General features: G+C 34.1%; 1 pseudogene; it reads left to right on the forward strand.

Annotated features, from left to right (window-relative positions):
• Positions 1-589: 589 nt before the first annotated feature.
• Positions 590-27,007, forward strand: LOC149544040 (uncharacterized; annotated as a pseudogene).
• The last annotated feature ends 212 nt before the right edge of the window (positions 27,008-27,219 follow it).

Consider the following 27,219-nt stretch of genomic DNA (forward strand, 5'->3'; position numbering starts at 1 on the left):
GGTTGTCACAAGGGAGAAGTTGAACTCCTCTTCAGCTTCAGTTGGTCTTTTAGACTAAATGTGAATAAAAGAACAGCAGAGTCCAGGGTGGTTTGATCCAGTGGGAGCCCCATGCGGTAGTTGTATTTCTACAGGATCAGTCTCCAAGTGGGAGATTGTTGTTTAGTGTGGAGCCTGATCAGTCCCCAAGTGGGAGATTGTTAGATTGTGGTGACTGATCAGGAAAGTACTGTACATATTATGGCCGACATATGGCCGACATGTTATAACCCTAAAGCGGTTTAATACTTGTATAAAAAGGGCTTAGGGTTGGGTATTTTTTCATATGTGGTGATACGAAATTGGTTCTTGCAGCGGTATTGAGTTGTAAGGGATTACGGATTGTAATCAGGTTGTAATCACTGGATTGTAATAAGATCGGACTTGCTGTTTGGTGGACGTAGCCCAAGGATTGGGTGAAGCACGTTAAATCTTGGTGCCTTGTGTTCATTTCTGTGTGTTCTATTATTTTTTTTATTGGTTATATTTGCATGTAGTTTTTTATTTCTGTCCATGGTTTATCCTAACACCATTTGGAAAAGTGTATTCTATGGAGGTGAAACAAGTCCCACTAGTTAGCGAGTTAAAAGATGCTCAAGTAGCACTTGCAGCACATCCTGAGAAGAAGTTAAAGTTGAATATCTTGGTCACTGATATTTTGGCTAGTTACAGGATGCTTTTGAGTAGGAGTTTTATCAAAGACCTTGGTGGTGAGATCAAGATGGACATGTCTCATGTCCTTATCCCAATTGGAGATAAAATGGTTAAGCTTAATCTTAAATCTAAAGCCAAATATACAGTCCTGAAATTAGATGATCCAAGAGTGGAAATATTGTATGTTGATACTGGGCATGGAACGTATATGATGACATCTGCTAAAGAAGATGTAGCTGAGCTTCTTATGCCTCATATAACTAATGAATTATGGTCAATAGAGTTTGATGGAAGTTCTTCTTCTTCTAGTTCAGGTGCTAGGATAGTTTTGATATCACCGAAAGGAGAGAAATTCCTGAAAGCTTATAAGTTGGCTTTTGAAACCACCAATAATATTGCAGAATATGAAGCTCTCCTACTTGGTCTCGAGTATGCAAGAGAAAGAGGAATCAAAAAACTCAAGGTATCAGGAGATGCAGAATTAGTTGTCAACCAGGTACGTAGACAATATCAAAGAAAGAATGCAAAATTGAAGGCATATAGGAATAGAGTGTGGGATGAGATTGAGCATTTTGATGCTTTTTCTTTATTTGCTATTCCTTGTGAACAAAATTCCAAAGAAAATTGTCTTGCAGTCTCTACCTCTCTCCTTATTCCTCACCTTGAGTTCAACAGAGATGTTTACACAGTAGAGATGATTCATAGACCCAGTGTGCCTGATAACGATCAACACTAGCAAGTTTTTTATGATGATGGGCAAATCATTGCATTTCTTGAGGGAAGGTCTCCATTTTCAGACTTGAAATTTGAAGGATCGTGTAATCATAATGGAACACCAAGAGATGACCCTGAAGTTATTCAATTGGAAGGTAATATTATCTCGAGAGGATTAGTCACCCTAGAAAGTCTTTTTGATAAAGAAGATAAAAGGAAAGAAAAAGTTGAGGACACTAAACCTTCTAATTGTTTGGGTTATGAGAAAGTAAATATTGGTTCTGAGGAAAATCCAAAGATGATCCTAATAGGGAAAGGTTTGACATTAGAAGAGAAAGAAGCATTCATGAAATTATTGAGAGCCTACCAAGATGTTTTTTCTTGGGGTTATGAAGATCTAAAGGAATTCATGAACAAGAAATTTAAACATCAAATTCCTTTGAAACTTGGTTCAACTCCCTTCCGGCAAAAGAAAAGGAAATTCAATCCCAAGGTAGTTGATGATATTTTCAATGAAGTTGATAAGATGCTTAAAGAAAAAATTATCTATCCCATTCATCATTTGACATAGGTAGCTAATATTGTTCCCGTCAGGAAGAAGAATGGTGAGATAAGAATATTTGTAGACTTTCACAATTTGAATCAAGTGTCACTTAAGGATAATTACAGACTCCCTGTCATGGATCATATTATGCAGTTGGTATTTGGCTCAGAACTCATGTCAATGCTAGATGGCTTCTCCAGTTATAATTAGATCAGTGTCGCACCGAAAGACCAACACAAAACAACTTTTACCACTCCATGGGATATGTTTTCCTATAATCGTATGCCTTTTGGTATGATAAATGCCGATGCCACCTTTCAATGCGCAATGGATCATTCATTCAAAAATTTCAAGAATAAGATTATTGTGATGTACCTTGATGATCTAACAATGTTTTCAAAGCAGAGAAGAGATCATGTGCACCATCTGGAAGATATCTTGCACCAATGTCGAACTCATGGCATCTCACTAAATCCTAAGAAGTCTATATTTGGGGTGGCAGAAGGAAAACTATTAGGGCATATTGTCTCTAAAGAGGGTATTCGAATAGATCCTGAATGGATGAAAGCTATCCAACAGTTGTCACTTCCTATGAGTAAACCAAGAGTCAGATCTTTCTTTGGACAAATAAACTTCATAAGGAGGTTCATACTAGATTTCTCTGAGATTACCAAGTCAATTATGGATATGATGAAAGGGAATACTAATTTTAAGTGGACAAAAGAAGGTAAGGCTTCTTTTGAACAAATCAAGACTAAAATTACTAATGCCCCTACCCTTTCTTATCCAGATTTTTCTAAAGATTTTCATTTGTATTTTTATGCATCTGAGAACACTTTATCTGCTATACTTACCCAACCTGACAAAGACAATACTGAGGCCCCAATAGCATTCATGAGTATCCCTCTTAAGAAACATGAATTGAAATACTCTTCGATCGAGAAGAATGCTTATGCTTTAGTTAGAGCAGTTAAACAATTCAAGTTTTACATCTTGAACTCTCACTCCAAGGTGTTGTTCCTAATTCAACAGTGAAGACTATACTGACACAACAAGAAATTGGTGTGAACAAAAGGGCCTCTTGGATATCTAAAGTACACGAATATGATCTTGATATCAAACCTAAAAAGCTTGTCAGAGGAAAAGGTTTGTGTAAGGCAATTGTAGAAGGATCTTCTAAAGGTGTAGAAGAAACGGAGGAAGAAATGCCTTTAGTTTTATTCATTAGCAATGTTGATGACTGGTTTTCAAATATTGCCTATTTTTTGACATATGGGGAATGTCCTACTCATTTATCACCTAAAGAGAAGAGGACCTTGAAATTGAAATCCTCAAAGTATGTTCTCTGGGGTGATGCTTTATATAAGAAAGGGATAGATGGTACCTTTCTGAGGTGTGTAGATTCTAAACAAAGAAAGGAGATGCTTCAATTGTTTCATAATGAGGCATGTGGAGGTCATTACTCAGCATTAGCAACAACTTACAAAATTTTAAGGAATTTTTTTTACTAGCCCAAGATGTTCAAGGATGCAGAAGAATGGGTTAAGAAGTGTGATTCTTGTCAGTATTTCAAAGGAAGAGTTCAATTAGCAGCATTTCCCTTGAAGCCGGTAGTGATTGAAGAACCCTTTCAACAGTGGGGTTTAGATTTCATTGGTCCTATCCATCCTTCATCCACTGCTAGACACACTCACATTTTGATGGCAACCAACTATTTTACAAAGTGGGTCAAAGCTATCTCAGTCAAACAAACAACTTTAGAAGTGGTGTATAGTTTTATCAATCAAAATATTTTGGTTAGGTTTGGAGTTCCTAAAAAAATCGTTACTGACAATGCTACCAACTTCTCCTCCCAGGAGATCTCCTCCTTCTGCTATCAATATGGAATCATTCTCTCTCACTCCTCAGATTATTTTGCCCAAGGGAATGGTCAAGCAGAATCAAGTAATAAAAATATTATGACCATTGTGCAGAAATTGATAGATGTCAATAAGAGATCTTGGCATAAACATCTGTATGATGCACTTTGGGCAGATTGAACCACTAACAAGAGAGCAATAGGATTATCTCCCTTTGAGATACTATATGGAACTGAACCAACTCTTCCTCTTCCTCTAGAATTATCTACCTTGAAGTTACAAGATGCTATTGAGAATCATGAATTCAAAGATGCTCTTGAAAAATGAATATTGTATTTGACCAAGTTGGAAGAAGAGAGGGATCTGGTTGTGAATAGAATTCAAGAACATCAAGCCCGTGTTAAGAAGTTCTTTGATAAGAAAGCTAAGCAGAGGGTGTTTCAAGAAGGTGATCTTGTCTTGCTTTGGGATAAACGCCGAGAACCAAAGGGCTTACATGGAAAATTTGACTCCTTATGGAGAGGCCCTTTCCAGATTAATGAGGTATGCAAAAAGAACTCTTTTTTTTTGTCATACTTAAGTGACACTCAAATGCCCTTGCCTTATAATGGGAAACATTTGAAACATTATCATTAGTAAGGTGTCCTGTCTACCACCTTGTACATATCTTAGCTAGGAGTTTTTGTTGTGCTCTCTTTTCTTTTCAGTTTAGTTGTTTCATTGGAGGTCAGTTTGAAAGCAAGCTCGAGTTATAGGAACACAAACTATGTTTTCAAAAGGCATCAACCTTTGATAGGCTAGCTCAGAAATCCATGTTGCTCAGCTTCCTTAGCAGTGCAAATATTTTGTAGAATTGAATATTTTGTAGACTACCAAAAGAAGGTGTCACAGATCGTTGGAAGTCATGAAGCGAGCATAATTGTTAAGGAGGGTCTTGTTTCCATAATTCTTGGAGGAAATGATTATGTTAATGGGGCTAGAAGTTTCGGGCTAGTACAACAATTGCGATGCTGCTACCTTTGCTACTATTGTCTTTGCTTCTGCATGGATCTCCATCTTGATCAGTCTCCGCCCATGCTTATGCCGATGCTAGTGCCTGCTAGAGGATCTGGAACTTTAAGGTATGCTACAGATGATGCTTCATTCCTTCTCTCTGGGATAGATGCGATAGCCCTACTATTCTAAAGGCTCGTTCCCTCCCAGCTACCCAAATTCTTAGCGGGGTTCACCCAACGAATTGAGAAATGGAGAGAAGGTTTGATTGCCCTACTATCTATAGGCGAGATCTCGCGTTCATTTTGCATTTTTTTTGCTTCCCAATCCACCTTGAGCCTTACTCTCTGCTATAAATAACAATATTATTTGCCTCCAGTTTCATTGAAATCAGTGCAGATTACGCAAAGCTCATAGTCTCTTAATATGAGAAATATCTAAGGAGATGGTACGAGCTGGGAGCAAGGAGGGTGCCAATGACATCAATAGGGCTATTTGGGGGTGCTCCTATAGAGCGCACAAGCAGGTCTCACGATGGAAAATACACAAATAATATGCGAGGGGCCACCAGAAGAATCTTATTGTCATTGTAAGCACAGCATGGCTGCAAAAATAATGAAATGGAGGGAGTGTGAGATTTGCTTGATACTGCACCTGCAAAAACTCATAGCTCATAATCATTAGATGACGTTTGAACATGTATGTGTATCAAGTGTTGGAAGAAATTCCCATGTAAAGTGTGTCACGCAGGAAAGCCCAAACCCACGGCTTGATGGACAATGACCAACATGTATATAGCCAAGGGTAATATCATACAATTGGCAGATTGAACAAAGAACAGTTGCATGGTATAAATAGTTTGTTCTCTCTGCCACGATGGCACAAGGAAATGTGAAATAATACCGATAGTGGCATTTGATGTCTTGGTTAAACCAGTTGTTTCTAGGCTGCTAACATAGACTTTAAAGCAGCACATAAGTTGTTGAAGGCACGTAATCTGTTTGACTAAGCCACTAGTATAAACCGTTGACCCTCCAAGATGTAGCTAATTGTTTGATACAATGCACAAAAAGCATTGGAATGATGGGAGATTCTACATATGGAAGAGTTGCGCTAAATAACAAAGGGAAGTCACCGGTGAAGTGGCTCATGTCATGATACTTCCATAAAATAATTGACATGGAGTCGATTTCATTATAGGGTCGATCATGTTTCCATGTGAATGGGTGGATTTTGGGATATGCAATGTAAAACAAAATGAATGGAGATCCTTGATAAGAAAACATCGCTAACAGTGTCAAATGAAATCCTTAAGGAATGGACTCAGCTAGATCTATAGTTATATATTTGAAAAAATGAGCACTGTGGATTTTGAATATGCACTCATTGAGCATCCAATGAAGTCGGGTAGATAAAATATATTCAAGTGATATTGACTCAAAATGAAATGGGTATGATTGTAAAGCTGATGCTCTCCACAATTCCAAGTATACAACTTATCAGTACTAGCCATATGCTCTGAAAAATTCAGTGATCATATATGCCCATACTCCAAGGATGGAAAATGACAAACACCCTTGCTCTGCACATATATCAGGATGGTATCCTGAGAAAGCTTCCTCTTCTAGCTGGCATGGTGGGTGAATCTGTTAGGTTTCTCTCAAGTGATTAGTGTATATATGCTCTCACCCTTCAGTCTATTGATCTCGATTATATGTACAAAATTGACATGCTTAATTTAGGAGGAGGAATATTTAAGTGGCAGAATCTTTCTACATTGTCACTTGTAGGAGAGCACTTTTCCATTTCAAATGTAACTAGTGAGATTGGAAACTTTACAGATGACTATATATGAGTCCAATGTAATGAGTTTCACATAGAAAAAGTCATATATTTGAAAATAGGACAGAGAGTTATCATGGATGATGGAAATGGTTGGTTTGCCCATATGCTGCGCACAACACCAGATGGCCAATATAAGCACATTCCTCCTCATCTTGGTCCTTAGCCTGTAGAAAACTTTGGAAACACTCTTACCCAATACCTTGACATATCCAGCACGGATAGGTTGAGACCGAGGCATCTCTATAAACTCTTTAGTGCCTATGAATATTCACTGAAGCTCATAAATATGGATATCAAGCCAATAGCTGAGCTTGAATTTCTCTTGTTATTTAAAGATGACCATGCTGAGTGTGACATAAGAGGAGTCCATTTTATTTGCAACATGGTCAATACAGATGGAAATATCAATCTTATCCTATACAAAAAAGACCTTCAAAATGAATAGACACTCGAGGGCAAGGAAGTTGCTAAAGTTTTTCAAGTCTTGGAGAAACTTTCCCTCAACTGGAGACTTTACCTTCAGAGGATATAAGTGCTATGAAATTCATAGCAGATTTATCACATAGGATGAATGGATGGCAGAGGTAGGTGAGCTTGCCTTTTAAAAAAAAATGGCTTCTTGTTGAACAAAAAGTCTACCATTAATTTGGCACAAAGAGGCTACCTCAACAAAATCAGAATCGTGGCCTTTTCTCTATAGTACATTTTAATTATCTTATAGTGAAAAGTGACTTATGTCACTTATTGTAACTAGAGTTAAGATCTAGAGTTTTTACTCATATGAAGTTAGAGGTAGAGTCAGTTTTCAAATTGATTCCAATTTAAAAACTCTAACTTTTGAGGTAGTTACAAACCTAAAAGGTTAGTTATTTTAGAATAGCTATAAATTCCTAAAAATGAATGTAATAAGGGATTTTTTGGACATGGATATAGGGGAACACTTATGCTTTGATCATAAAACAATTTTTGGAAAGTGTGTACAATGGTTGTTTTTGTGTAATCAGTTATTTCTTTCTTTCTTGGTGCAAAAAATAAAAGGAAGTACATTTAGCATTCTCTCTCCAAGGAATCTGGCTTGTTAAAGTGTTGATTCATCTATGCTTAGTTTCATGGTATGATGTGTGTATTTGTGGATGGTTGAATTAGCATTGTGTTGATGAAAGTTCTCAAGCATAGTCCTTGATAGCTCTCATTAATAGTTTACATCATTTTTATGAAAATGTTGAAGGCATGTGGTGCATTTGCTGTCAATGATTTTCTTTCCTATTTCCTAATTTCTTCTTATCTTTATTGAAAAATCTAAAATTTTATCTTATGAGGGAGTTGCCCCTCTAAATGCAGATGAAGGCCAGATATTAAAGGCCTATCCAACTGTTGTGAACGGTTTGCCACACACTCCATTGGGCATATTCTACTGTGACAAATTTGTTTACCAACAAAAATTAAATGCTTAATTTTCTCCTTTTTGTTCACCTAAACTGTAGAAGCATATTTCATGCTTGGAAAAATAGTTTACATAGGATTTTATGCCTTTCCAAACTCATATACTCAAACTTTATAACTCGACACAATAGAGTCTAATTCTCAAGCATGCTTGTTTCTTGATCCTATCCCTTAGCACATACTATGCTTGGCTTAAACTACATTAACCTCTAAGCTGCTTGGCTCATGTAGTACTCACCAAAATTTGAAATTCTTAGTAATTTTTGATGTGATCAACAACTATATCTTCTTTAGAACACACTAAACTTGTATAATTATGCTCTATGTAACTCAACCTTCATTGTATCTTAGTCACAATGTTGAACAATGAACTCTTCCTTGTAAATGATTAAGTGTATTGCATTAATACACAACACTGAGATTTCCTTTATGGTCAACAAACTCCATTATGTTTAAACTAAATTATGTTTAATTTATAGTGCTCTAAGACTCAGCTATTTTTTGTGATTATCAACAATGTTTTGACTAATAATCTAGACTCTACAATTAGTAGTTATAAATCTATTATTTTATTAAGTTTTATTTTGTTGTGAATCTCTAATAGTTGTGTTAGTGATGGCCTTTTTTGTGGCTTTTCTGATAATCTCAATAATTTTAAAACACAATTTTAACACTCTTATTCTTAAACTGAATTATGTTAATTCACACTACTTTTAGACTCTATTACCTTTTTGTGATTATCAACAACATTTGGCTGATAAGTTAGAATCTAGCATTAGTAGTTAATCCTCTTCTTTTTTATTAAGTTGAGTTTGGTGGTGAATCTCTAATAGTTTGTATTAGTGATGGTCTTTTCTAGGACTTGTCTATAATGGCCCACTAAAAAAATGTTCTTAGGTCTTTTTGCTCCTCGAGTCTAGGACCATTTTCCTACCTCCTTTAAAAAAAATCAATCTCCCTTTTTGTCATTAGTGAAAAAAATACTTATCATGCCAAAAATCTAACATAACAAAACTCTAAAATATTTACTCCCCCTTATGGTGTACTCCATACTTGTAGCTTAGTCTACATGTAATATGTTGTTACATTTGCAAAATATTTTTCAAAAGTGTTTTTGTTCAACATCATAAACTCTATCTTCATATTACTCCAATGCATTTTCCCTTGTATATCTCAATCAAAATATCCATACTATTTACACTTCAAAATCTTCATACATATCCCCATTCATACTCATACTTGATCATATAAACATTTCCCCCTTGTTTTTATCACTTATGCCAAGTAGTGACATTTAATTATGGCCAAGGGATTATACCAAATTAATTCAAAAAAGGGTGGTACAATCTCCTCAAAATATCCATAGCTTTATCCCAATTATTCTTGAGTGTCTCAAGAACTTGTCTTTTAATCTCCAATTTGGTTGTGAGCTCCATCATGTTATCTACTATAGATAATTGTTGACTTTGCATAAGATCCTTAACAACTTGTATATGCCTTTGTGTGACTTGTAAATGAACTAATAATATTGCTTATATCTATGTGATAAAATTTGTTTTATTGCACTCCTTGTGAAACAACTCTAACTCCTTGCCTTGCAAAAATCCAATCTTTGAAAAATTCATGTTAAATTGGAAGTAGGATCTAGGTTCAGATTTGACCCACATTCATGTAAATCTGCATCAATTTTATCCATTTTCTCACAAGTATTTCTTTTGTAAATCCTAGGACATTGCATATTTTGGAAATGAATGTATTGACACTAGTAACTGATTGCTCCAAATCAATAATTAGAGTGGGGATCTCAACCTTGTTAATTGTAATCTTGGTTGCGACCTTCTCTAATAATCTATTTTTTAATTATCAATGTGACCACTACATGAATTTCTCTGGAGCATTTATATCAAGCTCATTTAGATTCTCAATGATCTTGATCAACTATTCAACAATGGGGGATTTCTCATCTAAATTATCAATACAAATAGTATCAAGAAATATATCTATTATGTCATATAATATCTATTTTTGTTGATGCTCCTTTCTCATATCCTTTTCCTTATCCTTCCTATCTAGGAAGTTACTAAGTTTCCTTATTTTTTCAACACTCAACTTAGACATGTCCTAGTTAAAAATCACAAAGTTTTCATCAAGAGTAATAGACCTACCCTTCATGGCTTATGATGACTGCTTCATCTTCTTCTCCAATCTCTTCCCTTTTGAATTAGGTGTGTTGGAGCTTGGCACTGTATGATGTTCTTCTTGTGTGGGGACTTCCAAACTTGGCCTTTGTGTCTCCTTGGCCTTCTTAGGCTCCACATATGACTTTTTGAAGATTTCATCTTAGAATCTTTTATTATTAAATTAAAATGTCAGAAACAATAAAAGGGAAAAGATTATATACACCCAAGGTAATTTCTAATGAAACTTCTAATAAATATGTCAAATTAGTGCATTAATGGTTCCACTATAATCAAAATAGTAAAATTATAATATTGAATAGATGTAACTATCAACTATAAAACACACACACACACACACACACACACACACACACACACACACACACACACACACACACACATATATATATGTATGTATGTATACATATATACATATGTATATATATATATATATATATATACATATATATATATATATATATATATATATATATATATGTATATATATATATGTATATATATATATCTATATATGTATATATATATATATGTATATACATATATATACATATTTATATATATACATATATATATATATATACATATGTATATATGTATACATATATATATATATATACATACATATATATATACATACATATATATATATGTATACATATATACATATGTATATATATATATGTATATATACATATATATATATGTATGTATATATATATGTATGTATATATATATATATGTATACATATATACATATGTATATATATATATATATGTATATATATAAATATGTATATATATGTATATACATATATATATATATATATACATATACATATATATATATATATACATATATATATATATGTCTATACATATATGTATATATATATATATACATATATATATATGTATGCATCGATACTCTGCATGCATAATCAATTTGTTTTCTAAAGCAGGGCTATTTTTCCCCCTATGTCCTTTAACGTTCATGCCCCCTCTCCAAACCTTTCAACTTCCATTTCCACTCCTTAGATCTCTTTAGAGGTTTTGTTAGTGGCTAATACAAAATACCTCAATCATGCCCCCTCCCACATTGTTCAATATATTTAAACAAAAAATTAGGTTAATGTTATTGATTCTAATATGAAGATTAAAATGCTTAGGATAGGGTACCTTACACCTAGGATGGATTTGAAGAAGGGAACCCCTAACGAGAAGTAGGAGTGCATCATTAATTTGGAGTCTACAAGAAGTGGAGAGAGTGTGAATACTACTAAGACAAAGAAGAGGAAGGTGCATTGTGGAAAGTATATAGATAGTGATAAGGAGGAGAAGGTCCTTATATGGGGGTGATAATATCCCTATGGATAGCAACTTGAGCCCCATGCTCTCCCATATTTCTGACAATCTCAAAGACAAAACTCACACCTTGGAAGCTATAAATACTCAAGATAATTGCAAGGACCCTAATACCATTTCTTTACATGTTTGTTAATACAATAACATGGAAAGATAAATAATAAAGGAGGAGGGAATAATTATAAGGTTTTTCTATGGATTAGTGTTTAGGTGTGTTTTGAGGATAAGGTTGCACTACAAGAGACTATTAAAAAAAATCATGAAAGTATAGAAAACCTCGATGAGAGGTTTGACAAGGTGGCCTATTTTACTTTCAAAGTGATGCACTAGGTGACCACCACTCTTCATCTTCTTCATGCTAAGAAGGACATGTTTGTTATCTGTATTGGTGTGACAGACAACACAAACATCCTTCTCTCAATTCTTGATAGGTGATTGGCTTCGTGCTCCTAGAAAGACCTGACAAAGAGAAGAAAGAGAGGTAGCTCTCTATATGTTAATTAATTTTTTTTATGTATTGTATTTGCTATGTTCTACCTAGATGGCCTTTTAGTATTATCATAGCTAAATTATGTAAGTTTACAGTTTTGAACTCTATTATGTCTATATAATTTTATATTTTTTAGTATGTTAGTTAGCCTAGATATTATAGTAGATGGAGAAATTGGGATACATTAATGTATGGTTTTTTGTGTTGGAAATAGAGATGGAATAACTGAGAGGGGAGGGGTGAATCAGTTACCACAAAAATAAATCCACAGATCCTTAGATGTCTTAAAATATAGTTGTTGCTGATAGTCGGTAACCATACAAATAAATGCTGAAACTTGATAGATGTTCTGTTAACTTATTAAGCATTTAAAGTGATTAACACGCATGCATAAAGGAAATAACATGAACACAAGAGATGCCAGATTTAACGTGGAAACCCAATTTGGGAAAAACCACCAAGTAACTAGTTACCAATTTTCACTCTTCTAAAGTGAGCTCTGTTAGGAGCCAACCCTATTAAAGGTTACAAAACACACTATTAGGTGTGACCCTGTTACAGGATTTAATCACCTTGTAAGGAGTGGCCTTGTTGGAGGTCTTAAGAACAATTCAATTGAATTGTCACCTTCTTAGAGGATTTACAAAATGGTTGTTAAAGAAACTCTGTTAAGAGATTTGAATCACTATTACAATGATTAGAAAGAAACAATGAAGTGATCTAAAATATATGCAACTTATCTTTGCTGAACACAAATCTCTGTTCTGCTTCACTAGATCCTCACTGATCGAATGCAACTTTGTAGCTCCTTAAGGATATCTAATCCTTTCAAAACATTCTCTCATATCTATAATATTCGCTTATTCCATTTACATTCATACATTTTCACTCTTATGCATCCACACTCTTACATTTTTTGAATTCACAACTTGACCTTTCATATATACCTTGCAGATTGTCAAGTCGGCTCAATTACAAGTTACAACAACTGAAAATATTAAATCAGTTGACTACAAACATTGCACAAAATAATTAAACTTAATTTTTTAGAATAATAAAATTCTTTGCTACCCGACCTAGCTCGGTGACTGCTACTCTAGAATTGTTTCCCTAGTGTTAACCAAGTGAAGCTCGATAAACACTACAAACCTTGCAACTTCCTTCGGAGACGGAGTTAACTCAGTAAACACTGACCTTCCTTCGCTTATCAAGTGAGCTTGGTAAAAGCTAACTTTCTCTTCAATGATCGAGTGAACTCAGTAGATATTGACATTCCCTTTGTTAACCTTGGGAGCTCGGTTAACATTAACTTTCTACTACAAAATCCTTTGATGCCCGAGTGAGCTCAGTAAGAGCTAACTTACTGTGTAATGTTTAGAAACGCTCGGTAGTCACTATAAATTGCTTTTCTAACCATTTGAGCTTAGTAGACTTTGTCTAATGGCTGATATGACATTTGTATAACATCAAAGATAATAGAAAATTAATAATTGTATCCAACAATCTCCCTCTTTGGCATTGATGGCAACACAACATGTCATATCAAAATAAAATTTGAAAAAAAGTCTTTCTCTTATATGATGACACAATATGTCAACATAACAATTCTCCCTCTAAGATAAAAAATTCTCCCTCTTACAATAATCTACCTCTATGAAGGAATTACATAGCAAACTTTTTATCTTAAACAAATTTCAGAGAGATATGACAGTAAAACTCTCCTTCTTTGACAACACATGCTAAAGATAACTCAACTCAAATGAATTTTAGTGTACCTTTAGTACTGATTCATATGCAATATTTCATGATTATGCTACATCAACTGATAGATCTTCAACTTGGTATGAGTTGATGCTTCACTAAAACTTCATTTTAGTGAACTTCAGATAGGGGAGTGACCCCTAACTTACCTCTTAGATACAAGAATGCATCCTTAGGTAATGGTTTTGTAAATATTTCAGCAATTTGTTCCTTTGTATGAACATATTCCAATCTGATCTCCTTATCTTGCACCAATTCTTTGACAAAATGATATTTTATTGCAATGTGCTTGGTTTTGGAATGCATCATTGGATTCTTAGATATGTTGATTGCACTTGTATTATCACAGAACATAACAACTGGTTCTTTGATTTCCACCTTCATGCCTTCCAACAGTTGTTTAAACCAAATAATATTAGAACAGTTTACTGCTGCAACAACATACTCTGCGTCTACTGTAGATTGGGATGTACAATTCTACTTTTTGCTTGTCCAAAAAACCAACCTCTTTCCAAGAAAGAATGCACCTCCACTTGTACTTTTTCTGTCATCAAGGTTTCTTTCCCAATCAACATTAGTAAACACTTTCAAATCTAGATTACCTCCATATTTGTACCATAAACCATACTCTTCAGTTCCTTTCAAATATCTCATTATTCTTTTGATTGCCATAATGTGATTTTCTCTTGGTTTTGCTGAAAATCTTGCTACAATACCAACTGCAAGGGCAAAATTTGGCCTAGTATGAACTACATACTATAACTTTTCAATCATGGATCTATACAATGTTTGATCTACTTCTTTTGATTCATCTTCCTTGGTAAGTTTTAATCTAGTACACATAGGAGTCCCAACTGGTTTACAATCTTCCATTCCAAACATTTTTAATATCTCCTTGATGTATTTTGATTGAGTGATGTAGATACCATTTTTATTCTATTGAATTTGAAGACCAACAAAGAATTTGATCTCTCCAAACATAGACATTTCAAATTTCTTGTTCATTTGTTTGGAGAATTTTTCGCAAAGATCATGATTCCCTATGAAAATAGTATCATCTACAAATATTTCTGCCAAGAAAATCTTATTATTTGGTCCTTCCTTTATATACAAGCTACTGTTATCATTAGTTCTTTGAAAACTAATCTGAATAAGATAGTTATGCAATCTTTCATACCATGCTCTAGGGGCTTGTTTCAGACCATACAATGTCTTGTGTAATTTGCAAACCATGTTCTTCTTATCTAGATCAACAAAACCTTTAGGTTGTTCAATGTAAGCTTCTTCATCTAGTATACCATTGAGGAATGCTGACTTGACATCCATCTAATAAGCTTTTTATCCTTTGAATGCAGCATATGCAAGTAAGGTTCTGACTCCTTCCAATCTTGCAACAGGAGCAAAAGTTTCTCCATAGTCTATTCCTTCTTCTTGAGCATATCCTTTGCATACTAGTCTAGCTTTATTTCTTGATAACTTACCATCTTCATCCAACTTGTTTCTGAATACCCACTTAGTTTCAATCACATTTTTATCTTTAGGTCTAGGTACAAGAGTCCATGTCTTGTTTTTTTCTATCTGCACTATCTCTTCATTCATAGCCTCAATCCAACTATCATTTCCCCTGCATCTTTGATATTTCTAGGTTCAAAATCAGCAAGCAAACAAGTACCTTTCAACTTATTTCTTTTCATGGTTCCTTCAGATTTATCTCCAATGATCTGATCTGCTGAATGATGTCTCCAGACATACTTAGCTAATACAGTTTCCTTGCCTTTTGAATGAATTTCATTATTATCCTCTTGCATTTCAACTTCAGGTTTTTTCTGTTCTAGCTTGGTAGATATTTGCTCGGTAGATGTTGGCTCGAGTCCTTCAGACTCAGTAGACACTTGCTCAGTAGACATTGAATTTAACTCGATTTGTTGTGGCTCAGTTTGAACTTCCTGTAACTTGGTTACAAATGACTCGGGAGTAGAAGATTCCTAACTCTCTAATGTAACTAGTACTGTATCAGGTTCAATAAAGACAAACCTTTTATAATCTTTTGGTTCCCTTTTGCTTTCTTCTTTAGTCCTTTCTGTAAACTCATCAACTTTCACATGTGCACTTTCTATGACTTTGTGAGTAGACAAGTTCAAACATCTATATGCCTTACTTTTGCATGAGTATCCAAAGAATATACCTTCATCACCTTTCACATCAAATTTTCATTTTCTAAATTCTTTCAAAATGTAACATTTACTTCCAAATACTTTAAGGTAACTTACCTTAGGTTTATAGCCATACCATAAGTCATAGGGAGTTTTGAATGAGTCTTTCTTTAGCTGTACTCAGTTCAGGGTATGAACTGTAGTGCTGATAGCTTCCTTCTAGTATTTTATAGCAATGTTCTTTTCAATCATTAAAGTTCTTGCACAATCCATGATGGATCTGTTCCTTCTTTCAGCTATTCCATTTTTCTGGGGCATTCCAGGGGCTGATACCTATCTTTTGATTCCTCTTTCAATGCAAAAGTTATTAAACTCATGTGAAATGAATTCTCCACCTTTGTCTGACCTCAAGCATTTTAATCTTTTCCCTGTTTCCTTTTCTACTCTAGCCAAATACCATTTGAACTTTTCAAATGCTTCTGATTTGTTTCTTAGATACATGACTATCATCATTCTTGAGTAATCATCAACAAAAAGAATGAAGAACTTTTCTCTAGTATAGCTTTCAATTCCAATGGGTCCACATAAATTAGTATGCACAATTTCTAATATATCTTAAGACTGATAGTTTCTACTTTTAAAACTAGTTTTTCCCATTTTACCAATTTGACAATTTTTACATAGACCAACCTCAGGTTTCTTTATATTAGGAATGCCTCTTACTTTCTTGAATTTTTTCATCTTTACCAAATTATCAAAATTTCAAGATAGAACAAGTTACCTTTAGTTTGAGTACCTAATCCAATCAGCTTTCTTTTGCCATCTAATAGTCTTGCTTTACCATGCATTAATTCTACTTGGAATCTATTATTGAGTAGTTGTGCCACACTTAACAAATTATGCTTTAGTCCTTCTACCCAATAGGCATTATCACATATAAGTTCTTTGGTTAGAGAGATTTTCCCTCTTCCTTTTATATAACAAGGTTCATTGTTACCAAATCTTACACTGCCACCATCATAGTCTTCAAAGTATTCAAACTTAATATTTTCACGAGTCATGTGATGAGAACAACCACTATCTATGATCCATGTATCATTTTTGCTCATATGAGAAATGAGTGCCATTTCCTCATCATTATCAGATTCATCTTTCACAACAATGTAGACAATTTCATCTTCTTCTTCATCACTAGAATCATTAGAATCTTTAGCCATAAAATATGTTTTCTTACCTTTATCTTTGAATGATATAAAGTCTTTCTTTCCATTGAACTTGTATCCTTTCTTCTCATCTTTATTTTGCTTGTTTGGACACCTAGCAGCAATATGACCAACTTCTTCACATGAAAAATAGATTAGAGGTACTTTACCTTTGTATTTTCCTCTGTCTCTAGAGTATTTCCTTGCTAGAAGGGCTTCTATTACTTCAAGATCACTGTCTAAACTTTGGTCTGATTCATCTTCACTATTTGACTCAGATTCATTTTTCCTTTTGCCTTTCTCCTTGAGCGAAAGCTTGGCTTCAAATGCTAATTCAATTTTCTTGGAAGCTGGAACATAGTTATCAAAGTTGTCTAGTTCAAATGTAGTCAATCTTCCATTTATAGCCTCTAGATTTATCTTATGATTTGCTTCACATCTTCTTTCTTGAATTGCAGAAACTCTAATTGCATAAATGGGAAGTAGAGTTCTGAGAACTGTACTTATAACTGTCTCTTCCATGATATCTCCTCCAGATGCTTTGATTGCACTAACACATGCTTTGACTATTTCAACATATTTTGCAATGTTTTCATCCTCTCTCATCCTCATTTGATCAAATTGTCCTCTCAGACTTTCTGCTTTGGCTCTTCTAACATTATCATCTCCTCCATAGATCTCTTTCAGCTTTTTGCACATTTCAAAAGCAGATTTGTAGTCCTTGATATCATCAAATTCTTCATAACTTGAAGAAAATGCTATATCTATCATCATAATGTTGTGGGTCTTCTTTTCAGCAATATCATTGATAGATAGTGTACGAGCTAGTTCTGCATATTTTTCATCAAGGTATTTTAGTCATGTATCTCCAATAGAAGCTAGATGAAGTCTCATCAACCCTTTCCATGCTGAGAAGTTGTCCCTATTAAGTCTTTGAATTTCCCTCTTATAAGACATCCTGATTTTTAGCTTAGATCCTTGAAATATTATCCTACAAGCACCAAAAGCTCTGATACCAATTGTTAGAAATAGAGATGCAGTAATTGAGAGGGGAGGGGTGAATTAGTTACCACAAAAATAAATCCACAGATCCTTAGAAGTTTTAAAATATAGTTGTTTTTGATACTCGATAACCATAAAAATAAATGCTAAAACTTGATAGATATTCTATTAACTTATTTAGCATTTAAAGTGATTAACATGCATGCATAAAGGATATAACATGAACACAAGAGACACCGGATTTAACATGGAAACCCAATTTGGGAAAAACCACCAAGTAACTAGTTACCAATTTTCACTCTTCTGAAGTGAGCCCTGTTAGGAGCCAACCTTGTTAAAGGTTACAAAACACACTATTAGGTGTGACCCTGTTAGAGGATTTAATCATCCTGTAAGGAGTGGCCTTGTTGGAGGTCTTAAGAACAATTCAACTGAACTGTCACCTTGTTAGAGGATTTACAAAATGGCTGTTAAACCAACTCTGTTAAGAGATTTGAATCATTGTTACAATGATTAGAAAGCAACAATGAAGTGATCTAAAATATATGCAACTTATCTTTGCTAAATACAGATATATGTTCTACTTCACTAGATCCTCACTGGTCGAACACAACTTTGCAGCTCCTTAAGGATATCTAATCCTTTCACAACATTCACTCATATCTTCAATAGTCACTTATTCCTTTTACATTCATACATTCACACTCTTATGCATCCACACTCTTACATTTTTTGAATTCACAACTTGACCTTTCATATATACCTTGTAGATTGTCAAGTTGGCTCAATTACAAGTTACAACAACTGAAAATAATAAATCAGTCGGCTGCAAACATTACACAAAACAATTAAACTTAATTTTTTAGAATAATAAAATTCTTTGCTGCCTGACCCAGCTCGGTGATCGCTACTCTAGAATGGTTTCCCCAGTGTTAACCAAGTGAAGCTCGGTAAACACTACAAACCTTGCAACTTCCTTTGGAGACCGAGTTAACTCGGTAAACATTGAGCTTCCTTCGCTTACTGAGTGAGCTCAGTAAAAGCTAACTTTCTCTTCAATGACTGAGTGAACTCAATAGATATTGACTTTCCCTTTGTTAATCTCGGGAGTTTAGTTAACATTAACTTTTTGCTACAAGATCCTTTGATGCCCAAGTGAGCTCGGTAAGAGCTAACTTACTGTGTAATGTTCAGGAACGCTTGGTAGTCACTATAAATTGCTTTGCTAAGCATCTGAGCTCGGTAGACTCTATCTAATGGCTGATATGACATTTTTGTAACATCAAAAATAATACACAATTAACAATTGTATCCAACATTTTTGATATTAAGAAAAGAGGTATGATGATAGTTCCAAATGACTTCTTACTATATTTTAGCTTCTTGTTCTAAATCAACTCCCATTTTTGGCTGCTACTTAATATCAAAAATATCTTTATTCATAAAATGGTTTAATGAACATTTAAGTAATATATAAGAAAATATAAAGATATACTAAAAATTTTATTATTGATCAATCATCAAACAAATATAGATAATAAAAGGTAGGAAGTAAACATTTCTTTTACTAATATATAATATAGAAGCAAATTCTGAAAATAATCTGACCAACATGTTTATTATTATATAGGTAAATAATATTTTGAGATCATATAAAATAATTAAAAAAGAATGAGGAAAAACAAAAAAAAACTATAACTATTACTAATAATTTATTCATGGGTAAAAGGGAAAGATGACAACTACTCAATTTAGATTATCAACCACATTCTTCTACTGATGGTAAAATCTTATTATCCTTGTAAATAATTAAAATATTATATTTTTCCTTTATTCCATCCAATTAATAAGTAATGACATTTACTTATTATTTTATCAGATTGATTCAAATTTTTTGACAATTCTGCTACATCTACAATGGGCAGATTCCTAAAAACTTTCAACAATTTTGTAAACTCATCTATAATAATTACTATTGTAAATGGTAAGCAATTTGCAACTTTCCAAATTTACTTTTCCTCATTGAAAGCATTTGACAAAAATGTTATTTCATTATTTGTATTTTCCTATCATATAGTTGTTACAATTGTGCTATTGTTTATAATCGGCATCATCTACAAGATAAACTACAAACCTAGGCAAAAATGGGATGAGACAACTTGTTAATTTAGGAGATAGATTGAAAATATAAAAAATAGAGACAAGAGATAGGATATATTGTGGTTCACCACAACTGTGGCTATGTCCACACTATGAGTAGAACAAATATATTATTTTTTGATTGCAACTTACAATTTACATACATAGGGCTTTGCCCTTATATTTATGCAACAATCTTTAACATAAGATGAAGAGACAAATAAGAGGAATATGAAATGAGAAAACATGACAATTGGACTTCACATCCAATAATCTCCCACTTGAAGTTCAACTTATACTACAACATCACATCTAAACAACCTCCCACTTCAACTCTACTTGCCCTTACCAATAGTATGGTAATCAATTGCCAGACAACAATATTCATAGCCAAAACAACAGTCGTAGCTAATTGCTAATCACATCCAACTACCTATACATACATCAATAGATTTATAACCACATAACCAGCCCATACAATAACTCACCAACTATACCATCTTTCAAAAAAAACACAACAAATCCATTGACATGCAAAAACTAGAAGACGATTATAGAGAAATTTAAATTGCATGAGTAATGTCAACTATAAGCTAACCCAATCTACCAATCAACACATAGACAAAATGACAGCTTCCAACATACTGTAAAATGACATCTTCCAAGTCCTCATGAAAATACCAAGTATTGTTATTATAAAATAGTGAAGTTCAACAATATGTGGTATTTCCATGAGGACTTGAAAGATGTCATTTTGTAGTAGGTTGGTTTTAGTTTGGAGATCATCTGAAGTTAATGACATGCCTTCTATGGGTTGATTGGTAGATTGAGTCAACTTATAGTTGACATTGCTCATGCAATTTAAATTCCTCTATGATGGTCTTCTAGTTTTTGCACATTAATGGATTTTTGGAATATTTTTCTGGAAGATGCTATATTTGGTTAGTTATCGTATCAGCTACTTATGTGGTTATAAATCAACTGATGTTGTATGGATAGTTGGATGTGATTAGATACTGGCTATGGTTGCTATTCTAGCTATGAAGATTGTCTTTTGACAATTTCTTACCATGGGATTTGGTAAGGGAAAGCAAAGTTTAAGTGGGAGGATATTCAGATATGAGGTTGTAGGATGAGTTGACCTTCAAGTGGGAGATTGTTGGATGTGAAGTCTAACTGCCATGATTGTTTATTTCACATTCTTCTTATTTGTCTCTTTGTCTTCTCTTGAAGACTAATGTATAAATATAGGTGCAAAACCCTGTGTATGTTATGCTGCAATCTGCAATGACTGAATAATATATTTTCTCTACTCTCATGTGGATGTAGCAAGAATTGTGGTGAACCATGATACATCATGTCTCTTATCTCTATTTTGTGTATTCTTAGTTTATTTCTTAAATTAACAATTGGTATCAAATCATGTAATATCCTTGAGAGAAGAGCCAACTTTAAGAGGTCAAGACAAGTAGAATCCTATTAAAATGGAATCTACTATAGAGGAAGAGTTGGATTTACCATAGGAATAGAAAACCCCTATTCAAGATCCATTGCATGTGCTTTAAAAAAAAGAGGTATTAGATGAAAAAGAGAGAAGTTCAACCAAAGGATGTGGTTATCATATATGAATAAGGGGTAAAAAAGATTGGTCTATTTGGAAAATTTACCTCCTTATGCATTTGGAGATGTTTGAGCAACTTGGATACCATATGTCAAACTCATTCCCTTAGTACTTTCTAAACCATTCTTACATGCTAAAATTTTACAATATTCTACTAAAAAAAAATGGTGTATGCTGACATACTCAAGATGGAAATGAATTTGTACATGCATTTCAAAAAATTTCAGAACATTATCTACCATTTTTCTTTCTTCTATAATTGTTGGTGTAAATAAGTATTTACTTATTACACTTACTTAAGGTTACTTAGGTTAATGCATTATTTAATTATTTTGTATTATTTTATTTGTGAGACACTTAGGAGTATTTGCACTCTTGTGAGATGTCATGATGACATCACAAGGGGTCCACACCTCTTTTAAGCACATGTTGTCTACAACACAAGAATCATCTCTACACATATGAAACTTAGTCATTCTTATCCATTCATCTAGAATGTTGGATAAGGCACTTAGTTGTCTTATCTTTTGGTTGTTTCTAGAGACATTCTAGGTGCTTCCTGAGAGGCCTTTATATACAGGCACTCTTAGTGTATTTCAACATCACATTCTGAATAGAGCAATGTATTTGGACATACTCTGATTAATTGATCATATCCATTTTTGGTCTACTATGTGCTTGCATTTGAGTTCTTAGTTCCTGGGTGAATTTTTCCCTTAGGAAAATTCTTACATGGTATCAGAGCAACTTGAAGACTTTCTCATCACATTGTCGTTTCAAGACCACACATGCTTCACCACCTCGGCCTGAATCTAGAGTGCTGCAAAAATTGGGAGTGTCTAGAGCCAAATCTGACCTCACCATTGCATTCAGAACACTAATTCGGTGAAAATCGGCTACAAAGCTTCCTACCTTAGGCCAAAGTCGATTGTGAGGCAATTTTTTTTTGCAAACCAACACTCGAAGGACCGATTTGCAAAATTGGTGAAGATTGAAGCTTGTTGGTGCAAATCTGATATTTGCATCACATTCAGAAGGTCCAAAAACCCTAGATCAGATTTTGTTTCATCCAAATCAAACATTTGAGGAAAAATCTAGAGTCATTTTTTTTTTGGAGGTGCGATGGTGATTCAAAAAGAAAAACAACAGCAACAATTTTCAAAAAGTGATATCTTCCTGATACAGACTCCTTTTTGTAAGCAATTTTTTTTGTTTTAGGGTAGGATTTCATGATCTACACATTGGTGCAGGTGGTTTGAGATCTCTATTTTTGAATTTTTCTGCAACTCAAAAATCTCAAATTTTGCCACTTAAAATGCTTGGTACAAGCTCATCTAGACTCCAAATCAGTTTCCATTTTTTTTTGAAAGTTCATATTTTTTGTCTACTTTCAAGATCTATAATCACGTTAGAGGTTTTGTAGACAAAAATACTACTTTTAGAAATAGGCTCTAAATTGGCAAGTGGCTTTCAAGTGCCAATAGCATCTTTTTCAAGGGGGGTTCTTTGATTCTTTGGGGGTTCATTGATTGATCTCATGGAGTCTTGTCAGATTTTTCAGTTTGGTATTAGACCATAGTTGACAACAAGGAACTATTACAAATGGAGGACTTTGATAATTGACCATCTAAGAGAACATCCAGGATTGCTTCCTTATCTCTATTCAATGCCACCACATTTTGATTGGACATATATTATTAACCTTAATAAATTTTTACATAAAAGTATGAGTAGGGAATCTTTTGGTCCTCTTAGATTGGCACATTTTCCTTGTGATATTTGGTGGTCTATTTGGGAAGCATATAGAGATCCATGTGATACTCCATCTCTAGTGGACTTTCTACATCCAGTCATTCCAACTATGGTTTCTTCAACCTCAAATAAGATCACACCTCCAGCTCTTGTTGCTCCTACTGATCCAGTTCCAGCCACAGATGCTTTGGATTTAGTGCAGCAGGATACTTTATGTCTTCTTACCCTACCTTCATTCGAAGGCTTCCTTTCAAACATTGCACAATTGTTCGTGGAGTCTGACATTGAAGATGTGGGAGACATTATTGATGACATTCATCTTCTTTTTGAGGTGAATATTGCATCCTTTTCCGTAGTGACAGATTCATGTACTTCAACATTGTAGGGTACACATGGTCTTCCAAGTGATGATTTCTTGCCAAACATTTTAGCTCTATTCTTGGAGTCAAACACAATAGATATGGGAGACTTTTATGATGATTTCTCACTTCTCTTTGCTGAGGAGTCTTCTACAATTGTTGTGAGGGCCCACTTTGACCCTCAACTCCATGGTCTACATGATCAAACCTTCCAGATTGCCGTGATTGTGGATTCTTCTTTACAACATTTGCAAGAGGTCTCTTCATTAGTTGAGAAGACTGTTGGTTTCCTAAGGCAAGTTCTACCTCCTTCTTTGTGCGATCTGCTCTTCTCTTTAGTAGTTTTGGAGGAAGCCATCATTAGTATTGACACAGGGACTTTTGAATAGGTTTTAGAGATACCAGTCATCATTGAGATTCCTTCTCCATCCAGCGGACATATCTTGTAGGTATCCTTGCTCTTGTTTCTTCTAAAGGGGAGGAACATCATCCAAAAGTCATGGATTAGCTTCTACATAGGAGCATTTCTCACTGATCGGCACACTACTTTTAAGGTGGGAGGACTACCTTGTCTCCTCCTTTTTGGGGGGGACTTTTTCCTCATAGGAGGTTTTGTCCTTCCTTATTCTTTCTTGTATATACATTGATGTATGTCATAATGGGGAGGTCTTGATTAATCCATCCATTGATGCATCCTTATTCATCTCTCTTTTTGGGGGAGGGTTTTTCCCATGAGGTTTTTCCTCTTTTCTCACTTTATGAGAGATTGCATCTTCATTATGTACATGGGTACCTAACATGGCCTAGTAGTCGGGACCCATTATGCATCTTCACCCTAGTTCGTAAGCTTAAGGGCATTCCCCCAAGTTACACTTAAGAGGGGGTGTTGGTGTAAATAAGTATTTACTTATTACACTTACTTAAGTTTACTTAGGTTAATGCATTATTTAATTATTTTGCATTATTTTATTTGTGAGACACTTAGGAGTGTGTGTACTCTTGTGAGATGTCATGATGACATCACAGGGGGTTTGCACCTCTTTTAAGCACATGTTGTCTACAACACAAGAATCTTCTACACACATATGACACTTAGTCATTCTTATCCATTCATCCAAAATGTTGGATAAGGTGCTTAGTTGTCTTATCTTCTGGTTGTTTCTAGAGACATTCTAGGTGCTTCCTAAGAGGCTTTTATATACAGACACTCTTAGTGTGTTTCAACATCACATTCTGAATAGAGCAATGTATTTGGACATACTCTGATTAATTGATCATATCCATTTTTTGTCTATTGTGTGCTTGTGTTTGAGTTCTTAGTTCTTGGGTGAATTTTTCCCTTAGAAAAGTTCTTACAATAGTCTTCTTTTCAATGGGCTTCTTCATGTCTTGGGATCCTACGCTCTACTCTTCTCTCTAGTATCTTGCATGCTTTAGTACCAATTGTTAATTTAAGAGATAAATTGTGAATACACAAAATAGAGACAAGAGATAGGATATATTGTGGCTCACTACAATTGTGTCTATGTCCACACTAAGAGTAGATAGAATATATTATTTAGTCATTATAGCTTACAACTTAGATACACAAGGCTTTTCCCTTTTATTTATGCAACAATCTTCAATAGAAAATGAAGAGGCAAACAAAAGGAATATGAAATGAATAGACATGATAGTGGACTTCACATCCAACACAGTTCCCCTTTACCTTCATCATAAGTAAATATGAAGGAGTAAGTTGATGTTCAACAAAATCTGGTTCCCTCAAGTTTATCTTCCAATTTGCAAATGGTAGCTACTATGAGAACAACTACTCCTCACTACACAATTGAAACAAGTAGGATTAGAGAAAGAGAAAGAATTATACATGACGTGCATGCAGGTTTCTCCTCTGATAAAAAATTGTCACTTGTACCTACAAATATTTATTCAAACCTCACAATTTATTAGATTTCTTATATCAAAAGATGTTGCCATGAGTCTCTTAAAGTTGAGGAAATAAGTTTTGCATGAGTTTACAAGTAGGCCTTCCAAAGTAGAGATTTGGCTATAAAGGAAATACAACACAAATCCCCTTACACCAAAATGTGGGTGGATAATGAATTTGAACTACTAAAGGGATTGGATCAAATCAACATAAACAATCTATATGATTGGTGTATAGAGGCAAACATATCCTACTTAGTCTACATGTATATAGATGGGTGTTCTCTAGATGATTATTTGAGAGGAAATTGTAGAAACTTTACATATAGTTGGAAGCAAAGCTTAAGAATGAGAATGGGTATAGCCAAGGGAATTGAATTCTTAAATAGGAATAAAATCATTCATATTGATATCAAGCCTTAGAATATCATGGTCAATCTTAAGGATTATGAACCAAGGCAAGTTGATTTTTGGTTTTCTAGGCACATAGATTGGGAGGGGATAGATAGGTCTTCTAATAAAATAATAAGCACAAAAGGATATTGGGGTCTAGAGTATTTTTGGAATAACAAGCTCTCTTATAAAAATAATGTTTATAGATTTAGGATTGTTGTGTTGGAGATGTTAACGTAATAGAGGCACGTTGACCAAGCACAAGTTTCAAGTCATTTTTGTATTCTAGGGTATGTAAGGTACATGATAAAGAACAACCATTTTGAAGAAGTTGTGGACTCTAAACTTAAAAAGGATGGGTGGGACATCTTTTATGTAGAAGAAGCCTTCGTTGTTGCAAACAATGCACTCACATGTGCTCACCATAATATGGTAGAATGACATGATATGGATCTTGTTCTCACAAAACTTACTTCACTAATGAAAAATCTATATAGCCATATTATCTTGGCATGGGAAGAAGAAGAAGAAATTGCATTTGTAGCTTCCCAGTGAAAAACTAGAACATGTTATGGCTAACATTGGGACTGCTATTTAGTGTTTTAAGTCAAAAAGTTGAGTTAATAATTGGAATTGTCAAATAGTGATTTTTATTATTATTTTATTTCAAATTTTGAATCAAATATTGTAATATATATGGTTTTCTTAAAAAATATGAAGTATTATTATGCTAATTAGTTTTTGAATTAGATTGTGTTAAAGCTTCT

The sequence above is a fragment of the Cupressus sempervirens genome, chromosome 8, assembly GCF_028749045.1.
Source record: "Cupressus sempervirens isolate cs-2001-9-10 chromosome 8, ASM2874904v1, whole genome shotgun sequence".
NCBI classification, from domain to species: domain Eukaryota; kingdom Viridiplantae; phylum Streptophyta; class Pinopsida; order Cupressales; family Cupressaceae; genus Cupressus; species Cupressus sempervirens.